At 44.0% G+C, this 15,262-nt stretch overlaps 1 long non-coding RNA gene across 2 annotated transcripts; it reads right to left on the bottom strand.

Moving 5' to 3' along the window:
* Positions 1–1,058: 1,058 nt before the first annotated feature.
* LOC113875619 lies at positions 1,059–7,322 on the bottom strand. Of its 2 annotated transcripts, XR_003506313.1 has the most exons (4): positions 7,234–7,322; positions 6,232–6,308; positions 3,537–3,681; positions 1,059–1,999 (listed from the first exon to the last, which is right to left on the bottom strand). It is a non-coding gene; the product is annotated as an uncharacterized LOC113875619 (long non-coding RNA). The 2 variants fall into 2 exon arrangements; XR_003506312.1 differs by lacking the exon at positions 1,059–1,999 and having other exon boundaries at positions 3,359–3,681.
* Positions 7,323–15,262: the final 7,940 nt, after the last annotated feature.

Here is a 15,262-nt window from a genome sequence, read left to right as displayed (position 1 = left end):
GCGTGGAGAAACCAAGGACAGGGGAGCCTAGTGGGCTGACGTATGGGGTCACACAGAGTTGGACACGACTGACGTGACTTAGGCACTTAGCCAAAGAAGTCATTCTGAAGGACAAGCTTACAAGTGATATTGAATGTGTAAAACCTTCACTCGGGGCTCATATTTCACCAATCATCAGATGATTCATACTAGGGAGATCCTTACAAGTGTATGTAATGTGGCAAGGCTTTTAGGTGCTGCCTTAAACTCAGGATTTATCAAATACTTATACTTAGAAATGCAATGACTATGACAGTATTTACAATTACTACTCACTCTTTAGGTATGTAGGAATATATATCCTGGAGACAAGCCACACAAATGTGTTTGTAGGAAGGAATTTTCTGAAACAGCAAAGTTTGGGGACGATACTACAGCAATGCTTTACAGATGCAATCGGAGTGGAATAAGTTCCACCTTGAGTTGAAGTGTTATGCAATAAGAGTCCATATTGAAGAGAAGTCATGAACTGTGTAGGCAAGGGCTTTCTCAAGACATCAGAGTGTATTAGACTTAAAAATATATGTCTTTCAAAGAAACCACACAAAAGTTGTGCACGCTATTTCCTCTATCTAACTTCTTCAGGAAGAAGACAAGGGTGCCCACTCTCACCACAACTATTCAACGCAGTTTTGGAAGTCCTAGCAGTCAGAGAAGAAAAAGAAATAAAAGGAATCCAGATTGGAAAAGAAGTAAAATTCTTACTGTTTGCAGATGACACGATCCTCTACATAGAAAACTCTAAAGATACCACCAGAAAATTACTAGAGCTAATCAATGAATATAGTAAAGTTGCAGGATATAAAATTAATACTCAGAAATCTCTTGCATTCCTATATACTAACAATGAAAAAAGAGAAACTAAGAAAAGACCCACATTCACCATTGCAATGAAAAGAATAAAGTACTTATGAATAAATTCACCTAAAGAAACAAAAAGACTTATGTGTACAAAACTATAAAACACTAGTGAAAGAAAGATGACACAAATAGATGGAGCAATATACCATGTTCGTGGATTGGAAGAATCGATATAGCAAAAATGAGTATTCTACCCAAAGCAATCTATAGATGGGAAGATGTTCATGTATGAATTTTGAGTTGTAAAATGAGTAAGTTCTGGGGACCTATGTGCAGCATTCAAACTGCAGTAAATTCTTCTGTGTTACTACATACTTTAAATTTGCCAGCAGAGTAAATCTGAAGTATTCTCACCATACAAACATGGAAACTGGGAGTTCATGAATGTGTTGATGACTGGATTGTCATAATATTTCACAGTGTATACATCTGTCAAATGGTCACATCATGCCTGATAAGTATACACATATCTATTTCATTAGTTCTATCTCAGTAAGGCTGGAAAAGAAGAAAGTAGGAGGTGGGCTGGGTTTGCCACCTTTAATGGTGTTCAACCCATGTTTCCCATGAGATCCGTGAAGCATTTTGCAAAACCATGTATGGTGCCCCCTGCCCTATCAGACGTCCTCAGATACCTGTGTGGGTCCTAGTCCCAGGTATGTTCACAGTGCAGCAAATCTGATCTGGATCCTACATTGAGAACCAAGGCTCTTAGGCTCCACTTCTGAGACTGAGAACAGCCCCAGGGATGAGGAGGCCACTCTGCTCTGAGTGGGGATGGACCAGGGCCTGCTGTGTGACCTGAAGGGGATCGTGGGGTCAGCGGAGGTGCCCCCTGTTGCTGAGTACGTGAGGCCTCACCAGGAGGGGAGTGTGATCCGAGGGAAAGTGTGGGAAAGCTCCTCTGTTGTTCTCTGTGCTGGAATTGACTGTCCTGAGTCCCTCCTGAGATAGTGGGCACAGAGGACTGTCTGTTCCCCATGGAGGGCTTCCCTTCATGTGTAATTGGGACTCAGGAAGGGGGAATGTTGATTGTAGGTATTAAACAGCATGTTTTCAACTTTCAGTATCCATCTCTGCAGGATGCCTGAGAAAAAACCTGGAAGAGGGGAGAAAAAGTGTCAGAAATGGCTCTTTCTCAGATGTCATATTCTGAGTTGATTCTCAGTCTGTCCTTCCTGAAATGCCCATCTCTGGACTCACTAATAGTGTCTGACTCTGGAGTACCCTGTCTGTCTCCTGTACATGCATATTTGCCGGGGTCCTGCCCCGGCTGATCCAGGGTATTCGAAGCGGGGACGGCGTCGGCGACCTATTTATTTAAATATTTTATCAAAGATATAAAGAGTAATAGGATGAGGATAGCTCAGTAGGAAAATTCAGTGGAGAAAAGAGGCTGAGTAGCTTGGTTTATGCGGGAGACCAATAAAACTTCAAGACAAGAAGATTGCACCACTTATGTAGGCCGCAGGCGTCCTTCCGTTCTCCCGAAGGAGAGGAGACACTGAGGCCTCCCCGGTCGGATCTTAGAAGCCCAGGCATAATTAGTAAGCATGGTGGGTTCCGCGCTCCAGATGGAGACTCAGCCAGAGTGAGAGAGAGAGCGACATGGGGAGACCAGTATTTCGAGAAACTGATCCCAATTCTTTATTTTCCATGGTCTACTTTTATACACAGAGATGTTATGCAAAAGTCACACGGGGTCAGCAGTCCTGACTTTTATCAAAGTCAGGTGCTTCATACAAATGTATACAGAGGTCTTAGGGGTGTTACATCATCTTCTGGCCAGGGGGGCCTGCTGACAATTTATGACCCTCTCCTTGTGACAGCGGTCAGTCAATCAGGACACTTATTTCTCCAGGGCTGATTATTCTCAAAACAGACGCCACCCAAATAAAGTTACATTCCTACAGGGTGAGGGTGTAGTGGGTTTTAGTTAAGGAAAGAATTTACTTAGCCTAAGGTCTAACGTGATTAATATCAAAGGTTAATTCTATATATTCATTAATGTGTGTAAGGGCAGGGGATATGGAGACTTAACAACAAACATTGGCTCAACAAATGAAAAACCCTTCACCAACACAATTTCTAATTAGCCCATTATACTTATACTAATAGTTTTCTAACTTTTCTAAGGAACCTGTTTTTAGAAGGTTTAAAGCATCTTGTGCTGTGAGCGATCACATGTGGCCGGACAAGCCTGTCAGGCAGGCCAGAGAACCTTCAGAGGAGTTTGTAGGTTAAAACACTCTTATCACACCCAAGAGTTTTTATTGACTGGAGCTCTAGGTTAACTCCTTCTCCGAAAGAGGTGGTGGGGGACAGCCCCCTGTAAAGTCAGAGATGTAGGAAAGAGCACAAAGTAGTAAAGTAGGCAGGCTCTGGTTATGGGGGTAGACGCTCGAGGATTTCCAGGGGGACTCCTGAGGCTCGATCCCGCCTTTGCGTATGTCGAGCCTCCTTCCTCATGACCTTTGCCATGGGCGGAGTACCTCACTCTGGCCCCCAACACATATTCACCAGGGGCCCTCTCTGAGGGCCTGTCATCTCCACTTAGATCCCGTCTCCCCATGACCTAGTGACCTGGACCTTGTGAGGAGGCTCCCGTGGGCACCGTCCTGGGCAGGGCTTCTCACCCACGGGTTGGAGACGTGGTCTCAGTGCTGTTGGGCAGCAAGTTTGCTTGGGGCCCATCTGGATGCGCTGTCTGCTCTCTGTCAACCAGAGTAAAGAAGCTGCACGTGGACATCAGGTATTAACACTCACAGTACGTGGTAAAATCTGGAAAAGAGGCCAATAAGGGGAAATCAGCCCTGACTATGTAGTACATTTAAGGACCTCCTTGAACATCTTGGTGTTTGAGAATGGAATGGAAAGTTCAGAAAGAGACCTCAGGGCTAGGGGACTTTTCATTCCATCATCTATTTTTCACTATGAAATCCAAGTTTACTGATATTTTTTTGTCTTCTTTGCCACATGGTGCAGCTTGCAGAATCTTAGTTCCCTGAGTATGGATTGAACCTGAAACTCCTGAAATGGAAGTGCGAGGTCTTAATCATGGGACTGCCAGGGAAGTCCCCAACTTTACTAACCTTGGTTCATTGTTTTATTATGGAATTAACAAATAGACTTTGGTTTTTGTTAATAACTACAGAACTAAAGTTAACTGCAGATAAAATCATTTTTTTAAGAAAAATTATTTATTTAGGTGTTCTGGGTCTTTGTTGCTGCTTGGTCTTTTCTCTAGTTGCCAGCAGTGGGAGCTGTTCTCTAGTCGTGGTGCATGGGATTCTCGTTGTGCTGTCTTGTTGCAGGGCATGGGCTGTATGATGCTTGGGCTTCAGTAGTTTCAGCACGTTGGCCTAGTAGTTTGGGCTCTTGGGCGTTACAGCACAGGCTCAGTAGTTGTGTCACTTGGTCTTAGTTGCCCCGAGGCATGTGGCATTATCCTGGAGCAGAACCCGTGTCTTTCGCATTTACGGGTGGATTCTTTAGCATTGCACCAGGAGAGATGCCCTCATATTATTTTTGAATATAGGTATTTTATAGAGATAGGACTCAAAGTATTCTATATATGTTTTTTATATGCCTACTACTTTTTCTTTTTTTTTTAAACTAATATAGTACTAAAGTTGAGACGTCCCTATTGGTACAGTGGATAAGAATGTGTCTGCGAATGCAGGGGATATGGGTTTGATCTCCCTGGTCCGAGAAGATTCCACATGCCTGGAAGGAACCAAGCCCATCCACCACAACTACTGAGCCCATGCTCGAGAGCCTGTGAGCCAAAACTGCAGACCCCATGTATTGCAACTACAGAAGCCTTGTGCCTGCCGTTCACCTACAACCTGTTCTCTGTAACAAAAGATGCCATTGCAGTGAGAAGCCCACTCACCACAACTACAGAGTATCTCCCGCTCAGTGCCACTAGAGAAAGCCACACAAAGTAACAAAGACCAGCACAACCTAAATAAATAAACAAGCTTTTAAAAAAAGTACTATTGACAAACTTAAGTACAGTTGATTCATTTTCATGGCCCCAGAGATGCTGAAATACATATGACTAAAAGTGATAATGAGAAAATGATTTAAAAATGTGTCAAGAGGCAACTCTTCATTTCAGTCAATTGTGTATTTACATGTGCATGCATGTGTGCATGGATATGCAACTCCATGGTTTTATTACAAAACATCATCTCAGAAATAAGCTTTGTACTTTTGCTGCTGCTGCTGCTAAGTCGCTTCAGTCATGTCCGACTCTGTGTGACCCCATAGACGGCAGCCCACCAGGCTCCCCTGTCCCTGGGATTCTCCAGGCAAGAACACTGGAGTAGGTTGCCATTTCCTTCTCCAATGCATGAAAGTGAAAAGTGAAAGTGAAGTCGCTCAGTCGTGTCCGACTCCTAGCGACCCCATGGACCGCAGCCTACCAGGCTCCTCCGTCCATGGGATTTTCCAGGCAAGAGTACTGGAGTGGGGTGCCATTGCCTTCTCCTTTAACAGTTGAAATTATATCTTAAATATATTATGTAGCCTTAAATTTTTTTCTACCCCAGCACAGGAATGATTTAAATAGTAATAAGATTACTGATATTGTGTGGATCGGAGGAGTTGAGGAGTGACCCTATACAATGACCTTTTATGGCCTTCCATTGCTCTTCAAATTCCTTGATGTTGTTTGAGGTTTCTCAGGGAACTCTTATTGATGGACTTTTATGCTCTGTTACTTAACTGTTTGATTCCTTAGGTTCAAAGGAATTCAACTTGACTTACTCCCTCCTCTTTTATGTAAAAGGGGACTGAGTTCTAACTCGGATAAGATGGTTTTGGGGGTACAGTCCACCATATTTTCGGTTTGCTGACTTTCTGAATAAAGTCGTTATTCCTGCCCCAGCAACTTGTCTCTCAATTATTGGCCTGTTGTGTGGAGAGCAGTAGAAGCTTAGAATGTGAACTAAAGGAACAATGCGGTTTTCATCAATTTTTAAAGGTGTATTGCTCTTTTTGGCCACATGATGCAAAAAGGAGACCCAATGGACAAGACCTTGATGCTGGGGAAGATTGTGGGCAGGAGAACAGGGCGACAGAGGATGAGATGGTTGGATGGCATTACCTACTGAATGAGTACAAGTTTGAGAAAACCCTGGGAGATAGTGAAGGACAGTGAAGCCTGGTGTGCTACAGTTCATGGAGTTGCCAAGAGTCAGATTTGACTTAGCAACTGATCAACGAAAATTACTCTTTTTAAAGCAATGGTTAGTAAACTTTGTCAATTTCAAAATTAAAAAAAAAAAAAAAAAAAAGGTACTGACGGAAGTTCCCATCACATACCTTAGTCCTCCAGTCTCAGACTGTAGGTTTTGACCTTGTGTCTCTGGAACCGAGCCATGTGGAGTTTGGCCATCCAGCTGAATGAAGAACAAAGAGGAAAAGTTGTTATACGGGATGTCACTGTAAAATGGCACATTTTCCCCAGGGATAGTTTTGTACTTCTTATTTTAGTTTGCAGTACAGAGAGAAATCCAGAAAAAAATTTCTTGTTTTCTTAAGATGGTTCAATTATTCTAATGGCAGGAAATGTTCTGCATCCAATTATCGCCCTACAGGAACTCTTTGGAGACCCAGGTTCCCAACCCCTGAATTGCCAGGAGCAGGACAGGCAAGAACCTGCTGACAAAAACATTTATTTATTTATTGCACTTGAAATTATGTGGGTTATTTTCAGGTACCTTTTGGGTTTGATTTCTCACATAGTTTCACAGTAATAACAGAATAGGCCCTGTATGATTTCAATACTCTTTATTTAGGCCATGAAACTTTTGCACCTTGTTTTACGTCATGTTCCAGTTAATGTCTATGGGAACTTGAATAAAATTTGTATCCTGCTCTTGTGTGAAAATTGTATAAGTCTTAATTATGTTGAATTGGTTCACAATTCTTTTCAGGTCTAGTATATCCTACTTTCCTGTCCATTCTATTAATTTTTGAGAGTTTAATATTGAAATTCCAACTAAAATTTTTAATTTGTCTACTATTAACAAATTGTAATATATAGTGGAACTGTCTGTAACTATTTTCAAAGCCTCATGTAAATGTGTTGTCATACTTTCGTAATTTCAAACAATTTTAAAAAGGAAAATAAAATCTTTATTGAAACTTTTCTACTTGTTAGGAGGACATATCCTAGTTTCCAACATATTGGTCTACAAAGTTAAAAGCTTTTGTCTTAAAAGTGTAATGGGGAGACACAGTGACCTGGGAAGGCCAGCTCCCTCTGCCAGGATGGTGGCGGGGAGCCGCACCGCAGCAGTGCCTCTGGTCCACGGAACCCACCAGCTTCTTCCTCTCCACTGTGCCCAGTGCATGTTGTCCTCTCATCCCGAGGGGGAGCTCAAAGCGGCCCAAATCCTCACAATTTCCAGGAGGCTGTGGGGGAATGTATAAAATTCAAATTAAATGGGAAGAATTTAAGGAGAAGAGAACTGCCTAGCAGCCAACAGGCACTCAAAGAAGAAATCAAAGGTAGGCACGGATTGCAGATTTTTAAGTCGGTCCCCAAACACTGACCATACCATGGCTGCTTAGATATTGTTGCTAAAACACTGGATGAATCTTACTAACAGGGGCTTCCCTTGTGCTCAGCTGGTAAAGAATCTGCCTGCAATGCGGGAGACCTGGGTTAGATCCCTGGCTTGGGAAGATCCCACGCAGAAGGGAAAGACTACCCACTCCAGTATTCTGGCCTGGAGAATTCCATGGACTGTATAGACGATGGGGTCGCAGAGTTGGACATGACTGAGCGACTTTCACTACTACCACCGTTCTTTCCTCAACATATGACAAAAAGTTTATTTTGTTCATAGACATTTCCATACTGTAATTATAGAAGTATATGCTATCTATTTAGATATTAAAGGCAACAAATTTTAAAAAACAGGGTGTAATTTATGGGGAATCACAGGACTGTTAAACACCTCCCTGCCCCTTGCCCCGCCTTGCTCTGGTTCTGCAGACCTAGACACTCGTCGCCCCTCCCCTCGCCTGAAGGGATCCTCCCAGTGTCCCTACCTGGAAGCTCCGCCTCAGAATCCGCGCCTGTGCAGTTTCCTGCGGAAGGAATTGGAAGGCCACAAGTGAAGGTCACCGGGCACCCATTGAGTTTTTTACTTCTAGTGTAAACGTCAACAAAAACAAGACTGGGAGCTGACTGTGGCTCAGATCATGAACTCCTTATTACCAAATTCAGACTTAAATTGAAGAAAGTAGGGAAAACCACTAGACCATTCAGCTATGACCTAAATCAAATCCCTTATGATTATACAGTGGAAGTGAGAAATAGATTTAAGGGACTAGATCTGATAGAGTGCCTGGTGAACTATGGACTGAGGTTCATGACATTGTACAGGAGACAGGGATCAAGACCATCCCCATGGAAAAGAAATGCAAAAAAGCAAAATGGCTGTCTGGGGAGGTCTTACAAATAGCTGTGAAAAGAAGAGAAGCAAAAAGCAAAGGAGAAAAGGAAAGATATGAGCATCTGAACGCAGAGTTCCAAAGAATAGCAAGAAGAGATAAGAAAGCCTTCCTCAGTGATCAATGCAAGAAATAGAGGCAAACAACAGAATGGGAAAGACTAGAGATCTCTTCAAGAAAATTAGAGATACCAAGGGAACATTTCATGCAAAGATGGGCTTGATAAAGGACAGAAATGGCATGGACCTTACAGAAGCAGAAGATATTAAGAAAAGGTGGCAAGAATACATAGAAGAACTGTACAAAAAAGATCTACATGACCCAGATAATCATGATGGTGTGATCACTCACTTAGAGCCAGACATCCTGGAATGTGAAGTCAAGTGGGCCTTAGAAAGCATCATTACGAACAAAACTAGTGGAGGTGATGGAATTCCAGTTGAGCTATTCCAAATCCTGAGAGATGATGCTGTGAAAGTGCTGAACTCAACGTGCCAGCAAATTTGTAAAACTCAGCAGTGGCCACAGGACAGGAAAAGGTCAGTTTTCATTCCAACCCCAAAGAAAGGCAATACCAAAGAATGCTCAAACTACTGCACAATTGCACTCATCTCACATGCTAGTAAAAGTAATGCTCAAAATTCTCCAAGCCAGGCTTCAGCAATACACGAACCGGGAACTTCCAGATGTTCAAGCTGGTTTTAGAAAAGGCAGAGGAACCAGAGATCAAATTGCCAACATCCGCTGGATCATGGAAGAAGCAAAAGTTCCAGAAAAACATCTATTTCTGCTTTATTGACTATCCCAAAGCCTTTGACTGTGTGGATCACAATAAACTGTGGAAAATTCTGAAAGAGATGGGAATACCAGACCACCTGACCTGCCTCTTGAGAAATCCTGTATGCAGGTCAGGAAGCAACAGTTAGATCTGGACATGGAACAACAGACTGGTTCCATAGGAAAAGGAGTACGTCAAGGCTGTATATTGTCACCTTGCTTATTTAACTTCTATGCAGAGTACATCATGAGAAACGCTGGGCTGGAGGAAGCACAAGCTGGACTCAAGATTGCTGGGAGAAGTATCAATAACCTCAGATATGCAGATGACACCACCCTTATGGCAGAAAGTGAAGAGGAACTAAAAAGTCTCTTGGTGAAGGTGGAGAGTGAAAAAGTTGGCTTAAAACTCAACATTCAGAAAACGAAGATCATGGCATCTGGTCCCATGACTTCATGGGAAATAGATGGGGAAAGAGTGGAAACAGTGTCAGACTTTATTTTGGGGGGCTCCATAATCACTGTAGATGGTGACTGCAGCCATGAAATTAAAAGACGCTTACTCCTTGGAAGAAAAGTTATGACCAACCTGGATAGCATATTGAAAAGCCGAGACATTACTTTGCCAACTAAGGTCCGTCTAGTCAAGGCTATGGTTTTTCCAGTGGTCATGTATGGATGTGAGAGTTGGACTGTGAAGAAAGCTGAGGGCGGAAGAATTGATGCTTTTGCAGAGTGGTGTTGGAGAAAACTCTTGAGAGGCCCTTGGACTGCAAGGAGATCCAACGAGTCCATTCTGAAGGAGATCAGCCCTGGGATTTCTTTGGAAGGAATGATGCTAAAGCTGAAACTCCAGTACTTTGGCCACCTCATGCGAAGAGTTGACTCATTGGAAAAGACTCTCATGCTGAGAGGGATTGGGGGCAGGAGGAGAAGGGGACGACAGATGAGATGACTGGATGGCATCACTGACTCGATGGACGTGAGTCTCAGTGAACTCTGGGAGTTGGTGATGGACAGGGAGGTCTGGCGTGCTGTGATTCACGGGGTCGCAAAGAGTCGGACACGACTGAGCGACTGAACTGAACTGAACTGAGTGTAAACGTGTGCTGCGCGCTTAGCCGTCCAACCAGCCCTAGCCACGCCCATCTTTAGGGTCCCGCTGGTTTTGCGGAAGTAATATCCCAATACCCTTCCTCCTTCCCAAATTAACCCAGAGGCCGCGGTTGCAGGTCGAGTATTAGAAATCGCTCAGAAGCTTGTCCTTGCCGTTTGCTTTTCGGCCTTCGGCCCCAGAGACACAGCCTTTCGGGATATTTTCCTGCTTAAAACTTAACCGTTAGTACCTACGCCTGTGCCTTGTAAAGTCCCCGGGCGCGAGGGGGATTCGGGCCCGCCCACCTCCACCGCCTCACCCTGTCGGCCCCTGGAGGTCGCGTCGACAGCCCCGCTCCCGGAGAAGCTGCGTCCTTTCCCCGGTCCTGCGATTCTGGAGAGCCCGCCCTGCCCGAGACCCCCCTTGCTCCCAGCCTCTCTGCCCTCGTGTCTCCTCAGGCCGATCGTTCTGCCCCGCAGGCCTCCCTTCCTGGTCAGTCCCTTTTCCTCACCCCTGGGCTGGACGTGTGACACCCAGTGTTTTTCCGTCTCGAGTCCGGCTGGTTGGAAAATGTGCTCTTTTGATAGGTGCGCATTTCATTTACTCATCATTTTTGTAGATACGTGGGCGAGGGGGATCAGAAGAAGCAGTGACTGAGAGTGAAAGGCAAAGTCAGAAGTGGAAAACAATGCGAGAACCGACGGGGTCGCCCAGGATGGCTGAGGCAGTTGCAAAGGGATGGTAAAATGAAATAGAGTTAGCCCTTAAAGTAGCGGGTGGGTGAAAGAGTAACGGACAAAGGCATGGGATCTCCAGGAGTTGGAGACAAGGAGACAGGGGCCCTGCGTCTGCGGTAGGAGGGCTGACAGGGGTGATCCTAGGAGAGAAACAAGGATAGATGTTGACTAGAAGAGAAGAGAAGGAAGTAAGCCTAGACACCTGGAGTGCCCCAGAGTGGGAGTGTAACAGGGAGAGAAGAGGTGTGACAAGAAGGCAGAGAGGGAGCAGAGTTGGAGAAAGAGACAGATGTGTAGATATTTAGGACAATTAGAAGGGTGGGGGTGGGGAGAAGAGCAGCAAGAGGAGAAAAAATTTGCAGAGGGGAGCAGGACAGGTGTGAGTGAAGAAACAGGAGGGCAGAAACAGCATCCCACCTGAGGCAGTGGACACCAAAGGACTGTTCCACATAGTGAGGTCTTCCTGTTTTTGTGGTTGTGGCAAACGAAGGGGGGATGTTGATTCTAAGCCTTAAGCAGCCTGTTTTCCACTTGCAAGATCAACTTCTAAAAACTTACATTGTCTGAGGAAGAAGCTGGGAAGAGGAGGAAAAAAGGAAAGAAAACAGGAATGGCTCTTTCTCAGGTAAAATCATATTCTCCGTTGATTCTCAGTCTGTCCTCCTGAAATCCCTTCTTTGGACTTACTAATCATCTCTGACTCTGAAGTATCCTTCCTGACAGCTGTACATGCACACTCACCAGGAAACTTCCCACAGGGCCTGTCGTCTCCACTTAGATCCCATCTCCCCATGACCCAGTGGCCTGGACCTTGTGTGGAGGGCACCATCCTGGGCAGGGCTTTACCCCCACAGGTTTGAGAAGGGGTCTCAGTGCTGTTGGGCAGCAGGGATTGTCTCGGGTCCTTCTGGATGTGCAGTCTGCTCTCTGTCAATCAGGATTAAGAAGCTGTGGGTGGAAGTCAGGTATTAACATGCACTGCTGCTGCTGCTAAGTCGCTTTAGTCGTGTAGGACTCTGTGCGACCCCATAGACGGTAGCCCACCAGGCTCCCCCGTCCCTGGGATTCTCCAGGCAAGAATACTGGAGTGGTTGCGATTTCCTTCTCCAATGCATGTAAGTGAAAAGGGAAAGTGAAGTCACTCAGTTGTGTCCGACTCTTAGCGACCCCATGGACTGCAGCCTACCAGGCTCCTCCATGCATGGGATTTTCCAAGCAAGAGTACTGCAATGGGGTGCCATCACTGCGCAGTACCGGGTAAAATCTGGAAGAAGACCTAAAAAGGGAAATTTGTTCTAAGGTAATTGAAGCTAATGAGTGAGTCAGTGACTTCAAAATCTTGATTGGAAATGGGATGGAAAGTTCAGAATCAGGTATCAGTGATAGAGGGTGTGCTATTCCATCATCTGTTTCAAATTGTGACATGAATCTAAATCTCTGAAAGCTTGAAATTCACTTTCATTGCCTTCATTCTTCAGATTTTGTCTTTTCACGGTGTTCATTTCGTGGTTTGGCACAGAGATGTTTTTACTTTTGATGCAGGTGAGGTTTCCTCTTCATTGTTTAACCCATAGATTCACCATTTGTTATGGCAACTGTCTTTTTTCCACTGGGTTTTCTTAGCATCCTTGTCATTAGATTTTAAATATATGCAAATGGTTGTTTGTGAACATTCTCTTCTGTTCCCTTGGTGTATAAATCCGTGTTTATGCCAGTACTACACCATCTGGATTATATTGTGATATGGCTTGAAGTTTTAAAAAGGGTAGCCTTCATCTTGCATCTTTGTACTTATTGAAGAGTATTTTTGCTGTTTGTGGTCCCCTTGAGATTCTTTATGACTTCTGGCAAGTTTTTTCTATTTCTGCAAACATTTCTATTGTAAGTTTCATAATGAGTTCATTAAATCTGTGGAGCACTTTGAGTAACTTGGAAATATAGAGTACTGAGATTTCCAGCCCATGACTACTAGATTTATTTGTTTATTTTGGGTTTCTTTTAGAAATGGTTAAGTAGTTTTCAGTGTATATGTTTCACCTCCTTGGTGAATTATTCCTAAATATTTCATCCATTTTTAATACAATAGTAAATAAAATTGTTATGTGATTTTCTTTTAACATTGTTCACTGTGTACAGAAATGCAGCTGATTTGCACGTTCATTTTTGTATCCTGCAAGTTTGCTAAAATTGCTCTTTGATGTGGCAGGGGGTTTTTGTGTCTGTGTGGAATCTACAGTTTATACATAAAAGATCTTGTCCTCTAGGGAAGAAGGTAACTTTCTAATTTTTCACTTTAGGAAGCTTTGATTTCTTTTTCTTGTCTAATTGCTCTGGTTAGGGGTTTCAGTCCTTTGTTGAACAGTGATGCAGAGTGCGCGTCCTTGCCTTCTTCCCGATCTCAGAGGAAAAGTTTTCAGTCTTTCACTATTGAGAACAATGTTAGGTGTGCTCTTTTCATACATCATATATTTTAGTTTGAGATACTTGTTTTGAAAACGAAACAAACCCCCGAAATGGACGGGAATGTATCAAAAGTGTGAACAGAGATGAGATTTCAGGGCAGAGAGGAAAGCACAACATTAATAGTGGTTGGAAACCTCTTCTTATGGTACATAGAGGTGATAACTTATGGTGAACAATGTCAGATTCATGATCTCTGAAGAAGAAGATATAGCTTTGGGATCAGAGACCAGGCTTGATCACTCAAGAGCTTTTGTGTAGCAGTTTTATTAAAGTATGAAATGGGACAGAGAAAGCTTCTGACATAGACATCAGAAGGGGGATGGAGAATGCCCTCCCTTGCTAGTCTTAGCAAGAGAGCTATATACTTTCTCAGTTGGTTATTACAGTAAGTCAAAAGAATGTCTCAAGGTTGTAAAGGTCTTACCAGACCCATGCCCAGAATTTACATTTCAAGATGACAGGATTAATCACAAGGTTCTCAAGAAGGAGAAACATGTCCTCAAGCAGGATACATTGTTGTTATATTACTTTCAGTTCAGTTCAGTCGTGTCTGACTCTTTGCGACCCCATGAATTGCGGCACGCCAAGCCTCCCTGTCTGTCACCAATTCCCAGAGTTAACTCAAACTCATGTCCATCGAGTCAGTGATGCCATCCAGCCATCTCATCCTCTGTCATCCCCTTCTCCTCCTGCCCCCAATCCCTCACATCATCAGAGTCTTTTCCAATGAGTCAACTTTTCACATGAGGTGGTCAGAGTATTGGAGTTTCAGCTTTAGCATCATTCCTTCCAAAGAACACCCAGGACTGATCTCCTTTAGAATGGACTGGTTGGATCTCCTTGCAGTCCAAGGGACTCTCAAGAGTCTTCTGCAACACCACAGTTCAAAAACATCAATTCTTCGGCACTCAGCTTTCTTCACAGTCCAACTCTCACATCCATACATGACCACTGGAAAAACCATAGCCTTGACTAGACGGACCTTTGTTGGCAAAGTAATGTCTCTGATCAGTACAGAGTTTAAGCTGAGTTGTTTTGTTGCGTAATCATCAGCTCTGGGCTTAAAGAACAAAGGTTGTCCTTTTCTCCTCCTTGAGAATTCCCGACTGCTCTCTATCCTCCTCGAGAGCCCCAGACCCCTTTCTCCTCCTCGGGTACCCCGGACTTATCAACCTACCTAGGAATTGACTCTCTCAGATCTTTGGCCGAAGAGAAGTTTGTTTATTAAATTCCCAGAGGAAGCTTAACCTTTCCCCGAGTTCTCAGCCTGTCCTTCAACATGTATCATGTATTCTTTCACCCGCCAGTGGTGCTGCAGCTCTATCAGACACAAAGGCAAGATTTGTATCCACAATACTCGTCATCTCCCTGCTGTGAGCTGGTTGGTCTTGAGTGTGAGGAGCATGAGGTGGGCTGCCTTACTGGGCTGCCTTGCACCCTCTTCTCATTGTGGGCTTGGATCTATTGGCTACTCAATTCTTAGTCCACATAGATCAGAGCTGATGGCCCAAGCATCTAACCCCTGATCCGGTGCTGCTTTCATCACAGTCACCATATTTGGAAGATATAATCAGAAAATGGGAAAGTACTGGCTGCTCTTTAATTTTATCTGGCACCTCAGAACCTGTATGGAACTGTCTCAGTCCCTGTCTGCCTCTTGAGATCCCTCAGCCATTTCTGCTGTTCTCCTTTTGCTACCATACATGTCAGGGTGTGTGGAATAGGCTGGTGGATTGAATCTTCTGTGCCTGTTACTTAGGAAAACTGTAAGGAGAGCAGTCCAACAAAGGGAAAATGTGGTAATCTTTCAGGCCCT

Source organism: Bos indicus x Bos taurus, chromosome 18 (genome assembly GCF_003369695.1).
Source record: "Bos indicus x Bos taurus breed Angus x Brahman F1 hybrid chromosome 18, Bos_hybrid_MaternalHap_v2.0, whole genome shotgun sequence".
In the NCBI taxonomy this organism is placed as follows: domain Eukaryota; kingdom Metazoa; phylum Chordata; class Mammalia; order Artiodactyla; family Bovidae; genus Bos; species Bos indicus x Bos taurus.
This window is presented reverse-complemented; position numbering and strand designations above follow the sequence as displayed.